The following is a 14,640-nucleotide window of genomic DNA, read 5'->3' as shown; positions in this document are numbered from 1 at the left end:
TGTATTTATTTACCAGGCCACCCTGGGTGTGAGATGCCATTAAGGCTGCATCATATGAAATATTCAGGGGCAGTGCTGTGACTTTCTGGAGGAACGGGGGCGGGTGTTCCGGGGAGGGCTGACCCTGCGTGTCACAGGCGCGCATGCACACACTTCTACAAGGGGCTTCAGACATTTGCTGCTTTTAAACCTTCTTTCCTCTTGCCACTGGAGTGTCCCCTGGGCCCCCGATCAGCGTCCAGCCTCGCATGGAGTCTTGCCAACACCCCTTTCTTCTCCCACCCTCTCTTGACTCTGTATGCTCCCCTTCCATCCCTTCCCCCTCAATCAAAAGCATCAGCCCTCCCCCTACTTGTTGGGGGCAGTTAGTCCCCACTCTTCGCTGAGCCTTGGGATGGTCTCCCTCAGGCTCTGGGGAACCTCGCCTCCTTCCATGAGTCTTGATCATACCCTTCCTTGCTGCCTCTGCCCCAAGAAAACAGCAGCACTCTTTGTCTCAAAAGGGGCTGTTACTCTGACGTTGCCCCCACGTACTTGCGGATATAACCGCAAGGCCAGCCAGCGCTCACTGGCCAGCCTCTCCCTTATGATGCTCTAGCTTCTGGGTGGGTGTGGACTGGAATGCTTTGTGTGTGTATGTGTGTGTGTGCCAAGTCTGGGCACTTGGTCGGGGGAGCAGTGATCACTTTTGATAGTGACAATGACGGTAGTATGAGGATCTGGCGGTCAGTGACCTTGGAAATAGCTTTAGAGTGAAGGATGGTGTGTCAACCAGCATTTCACTTGGAGAGTACTCTGCAAGCCCAGCCGCGATCCAGTCACCTGTAAAGTCTCATACAAAAGGAGAAGATGAAAGAAGAGGTACATCAGGAGAGCTAGGAGGAGGGGCCCCCAGTATTTGTAAAGGAAGGGGGGAGTACATCACTGCAGTACTCATTGCAGTCGGTACATCACTGGCCGTCCTGAGTCTCTGGGCCTCTTGGGAGATGCTGTGATTTCATTCATTCGCCCTATTCTGCCAGGCACTGTTCTAGGAACTGGGAACACCCAGGAGGACAGGACAGACTCAACTTCCGCTGCCGTCAAATTTATGCTAAGCAAAAGCACAGGTGGTGGTCAGCCAGCCCCTGAATGGAACTTGAAGGGACAGACGGGGACTCTGGTTGGAGGATGGATGATCCAGAGGGAGGCTCAGAAGGAATGGCTATGAGGTGGGCTGTGTCCAGAGACCATCATGGGGGCTACTTTCCTGCCAAAGAGCCTGATTTCCCAGCATCAGACATCCTCTCTCCAAGGGCAGGGCTACCCTGCTCCTGAGAGAGCCTCATGACTCCTTGCAAAGACAAATGTGGGAGAAGAGGGGATGGGTGCCGATGGTTCCAATCTGGATTCTTTCAACTGTCACTCGGGCAGGATGAGCCCTCCAGGAATTATCCAGCTGATTTCTAGAGAACCTGCAAGGCATCTAGATCCAGTTTCATCCCAGAAAAGGGCACAGTGAGGGGAGGGCATCTGTTTGGGTCTGCCCCCAGGCTCAGACATTTCAGCATCCCTGACAGGTGACTCCCGTGAGTCTCTAGGCAGCGGGACCCACCAGGATTTCCTGGTGGGGAAGGAGTTCCAGGATGGCTCTCTCTTTGTAGGAAAAGTTGGAGGCTTAGGTTGACGCTGTCTTCTGGAGAGGACTCTTCTCTGCTGCAGGCATGTACCTGCTGGCCGTGACAGACGGGACCACCACAATCCAAGTTCATAGTCGGAGGTGCCCGAACCAACTCGATGACAGGAAGCTGAGCTGCAAGTGCTCATTCTGGTTCCCCGTGCACTCAGAGGGTAGCCCTTCCCGGGGGTCAGGGTTAAAGGAGGTGAGGGAGGGCTCGCTGGACTCCCTTTTGTCTACAAACCCACTGGGCGCACAGCTCGGTTTCTGAGCAGATTTGTCTGGATCCACCAGTGCCCTCAAGGCAAAAGCAGCTTCGAGAGCTGGGTGTACTGTTCTGGGTTCTCTTCTCTATGACTCTGCCCAGTAATTCCCTTCTATCTTGATATCTCTTTGATGCCTTTAAGAAGATTGTCCATTTTATAATATTCTAGCTTTTGCTTTTTTTTTTTTTAAAGTGTCTCCAGGGGATAGTTTCAAAGGCCTAATGGGCCATTTCCACCAACGGAAGTCCTAAATTACTTTTCTCAGTGCCACCCTGTCATGGGGCTCCTGGCCAGCTTCAGAGGTGCCCACCCTGGGAGGAGAGCGTCCCTCAGAGCCGTGGTGGGGGACGGGCAGAGGGAGAGGGTTGGGCCCTGGGTCTTTGGGGCAGAAAGAACTCAGAGGGACAGCCTCAGGTCAGGGTCAGAGGCCTGCCCACCTTCCCAGGAGGGTATGCAGGGTCCCGCCACTGGGCCACCCAGGGAAGCCTCTCACGCTGGCCTCTTCATTCATTGGCTATTGAGTCCTTATTTTTCTCAGGGACTTCAGGATAGGAACAACCAGAAGGAAAGAAGAAGAGTCAGGCATGCGGGGTGGGCCTGCAGACTCAGAGCTCCAGAGAGGAGGGATCAAATTGCCTGCAGATATAAGGCACCCACAGATTTTTAGGGGACTCCCACCTAAGCCTTTAGGTAGGGTATTCTGGTTTTTTTTGCCCTGAACTTAGGCAATATTATGAGAGACCCAAGTGGAAATCAAATTACATTTACATTTGTTCAAATTCACTCCAATTATTTCCCCATATATATGTATTCTACCCATCCATTTATCTATTTATGTTACGATGCTCAGCGTGTGTCTCTGACCCAGGGTGTGCCTCTGCCGTGTCTCATGCACTTCTGTGCCAACGGTCGCTTATTTGGCAGAGGACATGTTGTATTTACGCCTCTCTTATTACCAATATCAAATAAGGAGGAAGAGAGAGGCAGTGAGGAGACTGAGTCCAGAAGGTCTAGATGGCCGCCAGGTACTTGGGAGGCTGGGGGTGAGCCCGAGGAGACACGGGGACAAAAGCTAAAGACAGCAATATTTTCTCTTTTGTGTCAAACGCTGCACGCTCTCTGCAATGTAAGTCATCTCCACAAAAACCCACCCTTCCTGCCAATTTGCAAAATCCCCTACAGGCCTGGGTTGGTTGCATTTGGGGTTCCTGCCACCCCTTAGTTCAACAACGTTTCCAAGGACATGGATGGGGTCTCCTGAGGAATGCACTGTCTTTTATCTGAATATTCTCCTATTCCAGGACCTTTACGTGGTTTCTTCCAAAAAACCTTCTTGCACGAGCCTCTGACGATTGCCTTCTCTGATCATTTCAAAGGATAGATTCCTGAAAAGGGGGATCTCAGGGCAAAAGCTTTTGGTGCATTTTATACCATTGCTTTTGTTTTTCCTGCAGAGTTTATACCAGCTTGCACGCCAAGAAGCTGCAGATGGTCACGTGAGCCTCACTGGACACTCCTGTGAACATACCTTGTCCTGACTCTGTGATTCCTCACCCTTCTGTCAATTCCATGTGTGTCCTGGAAACAGCCCGGGAGGAGGGAGGAGTCAGGGTTGTCGGAAGGGCTTACAGACCTCAGAGGATCGGAGAGGAGGGTGTGGATGCTAGGGAGGTATGCCTACAGCCCATGCTAATAGCCCCTGGGAGGAGGTGTTTGTTTGTTTGTTTGTTTTTTTAATGATTAGTTTGGCCTTGGAGTTGATCAGTTTTGGATACCAAAGAAAACCAGGCTTCTGAGCTTGTGAAGCCAGGTCAGAGGTCCTCCTGCCTCCTCTGGGCCTCCCGTGGCCTCTAGGGGCAAGGATGCTCCTAGGTGGTGAGCCAGCCAGCCCTTCCGGCAACCTCCTTGGGCAGCTCGGCTGGCAGGGAGGGACCCCCCTCAGTCTCATGGTTGCACAGGTCTTGATTCATTCATTTCACAAATATTTACTGAGCACTTACTATGCGTCAAGCCCTAATGTGAGCATGAGGCGGGGCGGGTGGGTCACACCAGCCAACAAAACAGAGGGAAACAGCCCTGCCCGTCTAGACTTCATATTCTCAGACACGTTTTTCTGCTTGAGTATCACCTTAGAAATCTTTCACCCTCGGAGTTGGACTTCCCTCTCTCTGTGCTTCACGGCCCTCCCCTCCCCACGAGGCTGACTTGGTCCTGGATCAAGGATGGCTCCCCCAGGGCTTGTATTTGTCGCAGCTTAGTGTGTATACATTTTCTATAGCTTCTATTCCCAGCCTCTGGGGACTGAGTGGACCCCTTTGACAAGTTTAGACTGGAGGGTAGTAGGGGCAAGTTTCAGGGAAACCAGAGCTTAGCATTGGCACCAGCAGGCTTTCAGTGGAGTGGGGGGAAAAATGCAGGGCTCCGGGGCCTTGGGGGTGGCCTGGGCACTGGTCAGATGCAGCCTGTGGCATATTCCCTGGGCGGCCCAGACTCAGTACAGATTCATTCAGCTGCGTGTTGTGACCTGAGATCCTGGCACTGCTGGGGTTTAGATGTCTTCAGAAGGCAGCAGTTGAAGAAAGGACTTGATCCAGCCCTAAGTATCTTCTGGATGCGTTCATTTTCATTCTCTCTTGTGTCGCGTCACATGGATTGAGGAATGGGATGGGCCGCGTATTTGCATGATTGCAATCTAGCACGTTTCCCTGCGTGTGAGTGACTGAGCTCCTGTAAGCCCGGCCTGTCACTGGCAGGGTGGGGGCGTGGCCTGCTGGCTGGGCCCCTCCCCCCCATCCAAGTCATCCGCAACCCTCCGGGTCCCGTGGCCTCCTGCGCTCCCGGCCAGGGGTCAACAGAGGGCCAAAACACTCCTGTGCTATCCTGCCACGTCCCGCAAAGGGGCTTCTCACGGTCCCTTGGCCTTAGACATCAGCTTGAGGAAGCAAACGTGAAACACAGCTCCTTCCCCATTGTCCCCAGTCAGACCAGTCCCACCAGACATTTCTTGGTCTCTTCTGTAGACTTGGCCAAGACTTCAGCAAGGCTGGGGCACGGGGGTGGGGGTGGGGGTGGCAGGCTGAGCCATAGAGAGTTCTCAGAAACCGTCACCAGGGCCCTCCCAGCCCCCTGATAACCATTTCTCCTCCCCCAATCCTGTCCTGTGAGAAGAAGTCCTCCACTGTAAGTCTAAGCTGGCACATTCCGGCCCCTAGGGGTGCTCGACGCCGTGAGATACCGAGATGCTGTCCACTCACAGAGCAGCCCACCCCCACCCCCCAGGGGCAGGTAAGGGGCCTTGTCACCTGCTAAATCTGGATGTGGGCCCTCGGGTGGCCCTTCTGTCTGAAGTGCCGTGGGAGACTCTGATGCCGCCAAGGCAGGCGCTCCATCCACCCCCCACCCCGCACCCCCGTCTCCCACCCCCGTCAGGAGACAGCTTCCTGGGAGGACAGGGGAGCCCCCTCGGGTCTCATGAAACTCCTGAGTCCCAGAGTCAGGTGTGGACGGGTGAGGCCAGGGGGGGTTCCATGCCTTCCTCGAGGCAAGCAGTCCTTCTCTCGATAAAAGGGCTGTTGGTGCGTCTTCTGTATCTGCCTCTGTGAGTAAATGAAGTGGTTAGGCAGGGTCGCTGGGGTCCCCCCGTCGCCCCAGGTGTGGGCATATTTTGGGGGATATTTTAACGGGGCCCAGGGAGGGGCTATCCTATTAGGTTCCATGGCATGCCGACACATGCTTTTACAAACTGTGTTGCTTTAAAAGTATGAACTCTGGAAGCATCCTAGAGGGCGTCTTAACAGCCGTCCCAGGGTGAGCGTCTCTTCCAGCCTGGGGGGACCACTGTTTGCTTCCCTCCTGCTTGAGGATGATGCTGGGCTGAGAACAGCAATTTTCTTCCTAAGACACAATTCTCCTCCAAAGGAGCGTTCTAAGCGTGGAGAGCAAACACACCAGCCCATCCTTGTAGAATTTCTTGGTTTCTCTCTTTTATATGTGTCCCGTCAGGCCATGGCAGTGTGTTCCAGGGCCAACAGAAGCAGCCTGGCAGGAATCGGCTGGCTCTCGATATTTGATTGCTTTTTTAGAGCCCAGTAAAGGGGACTGTTGTTTCCGAGGGCCCCTGGAAACACACACGTGGGCCACAACGTCAGGACCGGCTGAGCATTCTGAATGCCTGCTTCTGGCCCCTGCAGCCCCTGCACCCCGCAAAACTCAGCACTCTCCTGTTAACGGCTTCAGTCAGAATCAAACAAGGCGTGTGCCCTGAGCCGGGACGCAGCTGGGTCAAGCAGAAGGAAAGGGCGGAGTCCTCCAATAAACTGTTGATACTTATCTCTGATATGGCAGCCGCACTGGGGGCCAGGGCTTCCTCCCTTCTGTACTCAGGCCCCTTCCCGGGAGCTGGGGAAGCTCTCAGGGAGATGGTTGCGGAAATGAAAAACAACCCCCCGATGAGAGGCCTCTTTTGAGAACGGACTTCCAGACCTGCCTTTAAACAGAGGTGCAGCGAGCGGAGGCTGACACCATCCAGAGGTGCGGGAGAGAGTGTATGAATGTGTAACCCTTCATTTAAATCACCGCCCAGTTGCCTCTGCCCCTAGGCTGCCAACACCCCTACTTATTTGTAAGGAATCAGGTGTCTAGTCACTTAGCGGACTGATAAAGGAAGACTCAGGTTAAGGTTAACCTCAGGTTAACTTTGAGGTTATGTTAGGGTAGGCCAAACTGCTATAACAAATAGACCCAAAATATGAGGGCTCCAACAGAAAAGACGTTTCTCTCTTTCTTGCATACTAGTCCAGTGCGGGAGCTCCACATGGCTGACACGGGGGAGCGGGGAGCAAGCACTGTGCTCTAGAGAGTCCCTGAGGCACCCAGGCCGATGGTGGATCTGCCGTATCTGAAAGGTGGCTTCCCAGGTTGGCACCACAATCAGCACCCCTCCAGGCACGTGAGGAGGGGAATGTGGAGGGGCCATAGCTGCCTGGAGGAGGGACACCCCCCGTCCGACCACTTTGCAGAGAACGCGGCCACCCCCCCCCGCCCCGCCAACCCCCGGTCCCACCTAACATCGTGACTGGGAAACGGAGTAGTAGTGGACGGGGGAGCCTGGTGGGCTGCCGTCTATGGGGTCGCACAGAGTCGGACACGACTGAAGCGACTTAGCAGCAGCAGCAGTGACTGGTGAGCCGTATATACATAGCAACCCTGGAAGCAGGGGCCGGATTTGGGGTTCACAAGAGATCTTGTGTCTCCTTGTCCAATGACCAGCCCACTACGAGCACTAATCTTGCTGCTGGAGGTGCTCTGTGCTCCCAGTTTCATGCCTATGTGGGCTTTCTCATCAAAGGCTCCAAGGACCACAATAATGTCACAGGACCCCTGGAAGTGGCAGAGGCTTGAACTGTCACTCCTGCCTCTGTATGGATGGCTGCTATTTTCTGTGATGCTGGGGCTGGGTTGGGGAAGGCAACGTGCATCCTGACTGCCCGCCTCTTGAAGACGCCTTTAGCTTGGCTGACCCCACGTCTTCATGTTCCTTCTGCCTACACCCCAGCCCCCAATTCCATTAACTTTCTTACGCAAATCCTCCAGCTCTGGCCTCGGCGGGAAGAGGTCTCTGATTATTCTTGGACTTGCACATTTCTACCACTGCCTTCGAACCCGGAGTTGCAGAGGCACCCTGCTCAACTCTCACTGCCTCGGTCCTCATCTTGGGCACTTGTGGGCAGCTTCTTGTATTGCTTGGACTGTCATGTCCATGGTTTCAACGCTCACCATGTCTTCCAAGTGACATTGTAAACTCCTTGAGTGCTGGGAGAATCTGTCTCGTCTTTGAGTGTTGGGAATTTGTCTCATCTTTGGAGGTTTCCTGGGGCTTGAGTGTGGTGTGATGAGCATTCTGTAGATGCTTGGAGCGATGGTGGTTGTTAAGAACTTGGGGGAGAGTCTAACAGTGACTTGAGTTGGAGATGTAAATGAATTCAGTTCTTGGATGGCGGGCATCTGACAAAAATCCCTCTAACTAAGCTGGTCCCAGGTGTCCAGGAGCCAAAGAGGAGACTCAGCAAGAGGGGAGGACAAAAAGGATGGGCTCCCAACTTCGCTCAGCGAACTCAGCTCTGGTGGGATTGGACCCTGGCATGCAGCAAGCACTCCGGGGCTTGGAGCTGTTGGGGTGACGCCAGGGTGCTGGCCACCTGAGGGATGTTACCAGAAACACTCGGCTCAATGGGCAGGACGACAGATTCCTAGAGATGGTGGGGAGTGGGGTGAGGCCAAGCCAGGGTGATGAGAAAGGGCTGCAGCCGGAAGAGGGGTCTGTGCTGGGGAAGGAGTTTCACCCACCCTTTCTGCTTAATCCCCACAGGGACCTCTCAGACAATGTTCCTTGCCCCGAGAGAGGAGAGGGTGCCACAGGGAGGGAGCACCACTTGTTTCCTGTGTCTAAAGTGCAAGGCTGTCGGGGTCTCACTCTCCTCAAGCTGTAATTTAAAGGCGTCCAGGTACCGCTAAATTCCATTCACTTAGGAAGTGGGTGACAAGCTCAGTTTTATTTGAGAGTCAGGGTCCGGGAGCCCAGGACTCCCTGGGTGACTCTCTCCTGTGATGAACAGTATTTCTTCAGCAGGGAACAGAAAGGGTGCTTCTGCTGGGCACACTGGCCTGGGATGCGCATGTGGGCTGTGCCTCCGAGCAGGGGATGTTCCTTGGAAATTTCCCCTTCTCCCGGGGTCTTTCCCATTGGGCCTGGCCCTCCACCCACTGCCCAACCTGGGGGCCTTGAGATTTTTGCCTCCTCAACATAAAAAGTGACAGGAAGTATGCAGGGGTGAGTGTTGGAGGAACACGAGATTCTGGAATGACATCTGTACAGTGCGCTGTCTGCCGAGGCAGCTCATCCCATGCCTTTTCTATGGTCCATATTCCAGGAGCAAAATTTCCAGCGTCTCACCCACCTTGCCTGGCAGCTCTGCCAGGGCCCCAAGCGTTCTCTGTGGCACACCCTGGGGACCAGGGAAGGAGGGCAGCCCCAGCACCAATCCCTTCTAGCCCTGGTCCTTTCTGACACCTATGCCGAGGCTGCCAGGGGTGCCGGGGGTGCACGGGATAAATAACACCCATCTCCGAGGGCAGCACTTCTTAAACTGCCAGCTGCCACCTGAGAAGCGTGCTGTGAAATAATTTAGTAGGTCCGGACAATGTGAAATAACCATAGAAAACAGAGTGAACTGCACGTAGGCTAAGTCTTGTTCGGTGAAACTTCTGTTTCATCTTTAGGTGCAAAAACGGGTGTTCCTTACAGGAGCCCATGTAAGAGGTTATTGCTTTTGCAGTAGTCCTGGTTTAAAAAAAAAAAAAAATCAGAGCGACTCTCCCAGAGTATCTCAGTTGATCCTGCTTACTCCTAGAGTTACGCAGAGTTGAGAGGGAAGCCAAGAGTGAGAGAGGGGAAGAAGAAAAGCTTCCAAAAGAAGGGGTGGACTTTCTTATCGGCTTCTGGGCCTCCATGTGACATACCTGCCCTGTCCCTGGAGTGTCTAAGGTCCTGTCTGGGTCTGGGGGACCACCATGAGTCTTGCGTCTCCACCCCTTCTTGGGGCAGGCCTTGCCAAGACTACCTGAGGAGGAGGGGCCGCCCTTTGGGAATTTAATGAAAAGACGTTCTGCAGCAGTTAGCTGTGACAGTGTAAATTACATGTCCTGGGACTTTCCTTCATCCTGGGAATCCCTGTGAATTTCTGACATGCGCAGACTGGAAGAGAAGCCCCTTCTCCCAGGGTCTTTCCCACAGGGCGTGGCCCTCCACCCCTCCCTCCCTGTTGAGCACCCCCCGCCCCCCAACTCCTCCAGGTGGAGGGAGATTGGAAAAGACAGTCTTCGAGGCCACTGGGGCTCTCTTCCTGGTGGGTCAGCCCCACAGTGGCCCAGGGAGACCCAGTGAAGGGGCTGGGGGCGGCAACAGTCCTGGGGCGGAGGGAGTCTTCCAGAATGGGAGCTCTTGGTTGAAGTCCAAGTGTTGACCTGTGTGGCTCGCTACAGGATACAGGAGTGAAAAAGAAAAAGCAAGGGAGAGAGAGGACAGAGGTGGTCCTCAAGGGTCCTAAGAGTCAAAAAAGAAAATGAGAAGGGGCTAACCGGTGGCGAGGGAGGGTCCCTGAGCATAGGCATTCCCGCGGGAAGCAGGGCTTTGCTGTTATTTTTCCAAGCTGCAGCATCTTTAGAAGAGCCGTGGTCATAATTTTCCCCAAGCCACAGGCTATAAACCAGGGCTAAGAAATACTGCCTAGGTCATTCCCACAACTGTGTTCTTCCTCCAAGTCTTCAAGGTCGGGGCTGGGAATTTATTTTCTCTTCCCATTTCCCTTTTCGTTTGCTCGTGTTTTTGAGCTGGAAGAGGTCTCTGCAGGACCAGTGTGTATAAGGAGGTGGGGGAAGGGGATGGCCCCCTTCCGATCAGATGTCCTCCTTGGGCTTGGTCCAGGCAGCCCGACTGGGGCAGGGCTTGTCCATGTGAAGCGTGCTTGCTCCGGCAAGAGCCCTTCCAGAGATTAGCACCTCTCCTGGCTCTGTTTATCATGCTCTCCCACCTTCACAGTGGTTGCTGGGGTTTCTCCACACCCCAGAATGCAACGACAAGCCTGCATCCTTCAACTTGAGGATGTTCAGAGTGGTGTACTTAGAATGCGTTACCACCATGTACTCCGCCCTCCCAAAGTCTTTTCCAAACATCCCCTTTCAAATCTGAAAGACAGAATGAACAAGAGAAAACTAAAACAATCCCAAGAAATAGCTTCTTCCAGGGAAGCCCAGAGTCCCTGGATTGGAAGGGGCTCCGCTCCGCCCATTTCCATCTGCTCCCAGGGCTGCGGGCGAGGTCTCTCGGTGGCCGCCCTTGAGTCAGGTAGGAGCACACGCGACCATCGAGACCTGCTCTCCTTCTGGCTCTTGAGGGCCATCATCACTTTCTCCGGGTGGACAGTTCAACTGGGGTATTTCGAGGAAATTTAAAGAGAAAGGAGCCTTAGTCCACTGGCCCTGCCCATAGCCTTCTGCCGTTTCCATGGGCTCGTTGGCATAGCCCTTGAAGACTCTTTGCTGGTCTGGCTTAGACCTCTCTCTCACTATTTTCTATCCCTATTCCACAGTATTTTCATAAGCCCTCATTCCTTCTGGGGGTTCAGATCCTGCTCTGCACATGTCATTTCCTCCCTGTGGCCCGTCTCAGCATCATCACCCTTTGCATGTGGCCTGGGCAGGGGTCCTCTTGCCTTTCATGGTGGTTTCCAGATATAACGCCAAGCTCCGGATCTACTGAGCCCTCTTGTTTTGGCTTAACTTTGAATTTTTTTTTTTTTTCTTAAAGCAACATCTTCTGGTTACAAAAAATTTTATACTTTTGGCAGAAAATTTGAAAAAGGCAGAAGAGTATAATGGGGAAAAAAAATCATCATTCTGTCCTCAAACATAATCACCCTGTACATCTGGGTGGATTAGCTGTCTTTTTTCCTCTGTATGTCTCTGTTATAGGTGATGATTTATCTAACTGATATCACACTGTCAACGTAGCTTCTCAGTCTGCGTGGCTAAGATTGTATTTTCCCAGTCAGGGCTCTCCCCGAACCTGACCACACAGTGGCCTCTTGAATGAGGAAGTATCCCAAGTCCATTGCTCAGAAGCCTCTAAGAAATGCTCATTTACACGCCCATTGGCAGTGTGCAAAAGTGCTTGTGCCACTTCATCTGCCAGTGTGGTGTCTGAGAAAGACTCACACACCCAGGTGGATTTGGGGAGAAGGGTGCCCATGAAGGGGAAACAGTTGGGGGAGCAGGCAGTGGGGGGAGCCCTTGGGTCTGACACCTGGGCAGGCAGGAGAGGAAAGGATTTGGTAGGACGTCTTAGACTGACCTCCGACTTTGAGAACGTTTCTGACAGGGATGAGGATCCCCAGCCCAAGTTTCTAGCAGGTGGGTTTCTGAGACTCCGGCAGGGGTGAACTGCTCCAGGAGCCTCCTGGCTCTCCAGCCTTGGTTAGGGACCCTTCAGGGCAACGAGGGCGCGGGCAGCTGGGGCTGTCAATCAGCGCTGCTTCCCCGGAGCAGGCTGTCCCACCCGTGGCCACCCCGTCTCACCCAGTCCTCTGTGAATGCCATCAAAGTGTGGAATGATTAGCTGCAAAAATGGTTCCGTTTTGCTGACGTGCCTTTTTCTGATTAACCTTGAAATCAGCCACTTATCATTCTTCTAACACGTCCTGCGGCTGGCTTCCCAGTTTGTCCGTGACTCTTGCCCTTACCAGTGTAGAGAAGTATTTGCTGGATATTAAGCCTACTGTTCGTTTCTCGCAAATATTTTCAACCACTGTCGTTTACGTTTTGTGTCAGGTGTTTTCGATATTGTGTGTAAATAACTCCTGTTGCAATCACCACTTTCATTCGCTTCCTGCCCGGAAAGTGTTCACTCACTTTCTACTGTTTTGGATTTTTTTTACTAATTTTTTTTTGGATTTTCTGTTTTTTAAACTAGTGTTTTTTTTTACAAAAACGCTAGAGGTTTTTGGATTTTTTTTTAAACTAATATACTGGGATTTCATCTGGGGGTATGGTATGAGGGAGGGATAAAATTAGATTCTCCCCCTAAAAAAGCTGCTTTTTCCCAATTCAACCAACTATTGCTTTTTTTTTTTCAATGCAAGGAAGTTGATTTACAATGTTGTGTAAGTTTCTAGTTTACAACAAGGTAGTTCAGATATGTACATATATATATATATGTTCCCTTTCAGATTATTTTCCATAATAGGTATTGAATATACATATATATATATTGAATATAGTTAGTTCCCTTGCTATACAGTGTCGCTGCTTCTGCTGCTCAGTCGTGTCCAACTCTTTGTGACCCCATGGACCGTAGCCTGTCCGTCTCCCCTGTCCATGGAATTTTCCAGGCAAGAACACAGGCACAGGTTGCCATTTCCTACTCTAGGGGATCTTCCCATCCCAGTGATTCAAACTGCACCTCTTATTATAAATCTCCTGCATTGGCAGGCAGATTCTTTACCACTAGCACCACCTGGGAAGCCCCCTGTTAATCTCAAACTCCTAATTTATCCCCCCCCCCAACTATTGCTTTTTGGTGATTCCTTTCTCAGATTTTTTTTAGATATATAATAGATTTCAGAACTTCATTGCCTGGTCTTCATAGTCTTACACAAGCACCATATTGTTTTAATTACTTTATCAATAATAATGTAGTTAAATCTCTTAGGGAAGTATTTCCTTGACCTCTTGATACTCTTAAAGCAATTCTTAGCTATTTTCATCTTTGTTTTTCCTTTCAGATGAGCTTTAGAATCTTTCACCAAGTTAAAAAAAATCCCACTGGAATTTAATTAGGATTGTATTTCACCCTAAAAACTAGTTCAACAAGGACTAATGGCATCAATATATCTAATGTTTCAATCCAAGTTTATATCTTCCAATTAATTTTTTCCTATTAATCTCTATAAGAAGTTTGTGTTTTTAATATGTCTTGGATATTTCTCATTAGTATTACACATTTTTCAATATTCTTATGAATGCAAATCCTCCCCATATAGTCTGGTAGTTGTTGGAATATAGGAGAAGTATTGATTTGGGATATTTTGGCATATTTATCTTATACCTTACCACTTCCTTAATATCATATTAATACTAAGAATTTTCCAGCTGATGCTCTTCTATTATCTTGGTCCATATCGTTCTGTAGTCTACAGATATTAAACATTTTGTGTCTTCTTGTCTATGGCAGAGTTTGAAGACAAGCTGGCATGTGGTCTTGTTGCCTTGAGGGTTGAGTTTTCAAGTTATAGGTTTGAATTTATTTTGAAACGTCAGATAACTTTACAAGATACATGAGATTTGGGGGTTTATTGAAATGAGGGCAGGGTTTGAACAAGGCAGTTTTGGAATGCCAAACCAACTGGCCTATATTTCAGGGTGGTCCCCATCTTTTTCTCAACTGAATGGTCTGTCATCCTTGATGAAGCCCATGCATGTGGGCATTTCTTGACGCTGGTTAATTGAAGCAGGTTTGAGACCTTCTGAGAGTCCTAACAGGTCCACAGGTTGGAAGAGCATGAGGTTGAGGAAGCTTGCACAGGCCAGTAGGAACACTGTCACCCTTCAGACAAGCCAATAGGCAAAAGCACCTCTAAACAAACACTCGAAACTTTTTCAGAGTCCTTGTCATTGTACCTTTCCGTCAGGTGACCTAGGAGACGTTTCCCAGCTGCTGGCTCATGAACTCTGAGAGGCAGGTGGGGGAATTGAAGTAACAGGCATGCTCAGTCGCTTCAGTCATGTCTGACTCCTTGCGACCCTATGGACACTGTGGGATTTTCCAGGCAAGAATACTGGAGTGGGTTGCCATTTCGTCCTCCAGGGGATCTTTCTGGCTCAGGGATTGTCTCCTGCATTGCAGGTGTATTCTTTACCCACTGAGCCACCTGGCAAGCCCAGAGGAGGTAAATATCTAGTTAAAAAAGAATAATCTGTGGCTATATTTCAGCAGTTCCCCTTTAAGGCAAAGTGGGGATGCTCTGTGCATGTATTGTTTGCACACGGAGGAGCTTCACAGAGGCTCTGAGCTCCTTTAGGACCCTAGTCAATAAGGGCTGAGCTCTCACTTGATTACTGCCAGCTGCCAATGTGCTTTCTGACCATCAGAGAGCTTTAAACACT

Source organism: Bubalus bubalis, chromosome 20 (assembly GCF_019923935.1).
Source record: "Bubalus bubalis isolate 160015118507 breed Murrah chromosome 20, NDDB_SH_1, whole genome shotgun sequence".
Classification (NCBI taxonomy): Eukaryota; Metazoa; Chordata; class Mammalia; order Artiodactyla; family Bovidae; genus Bubalus; species Bubalus bubalis.
This window is presented reverse-complemented; position numbering follows the sequence as displayed.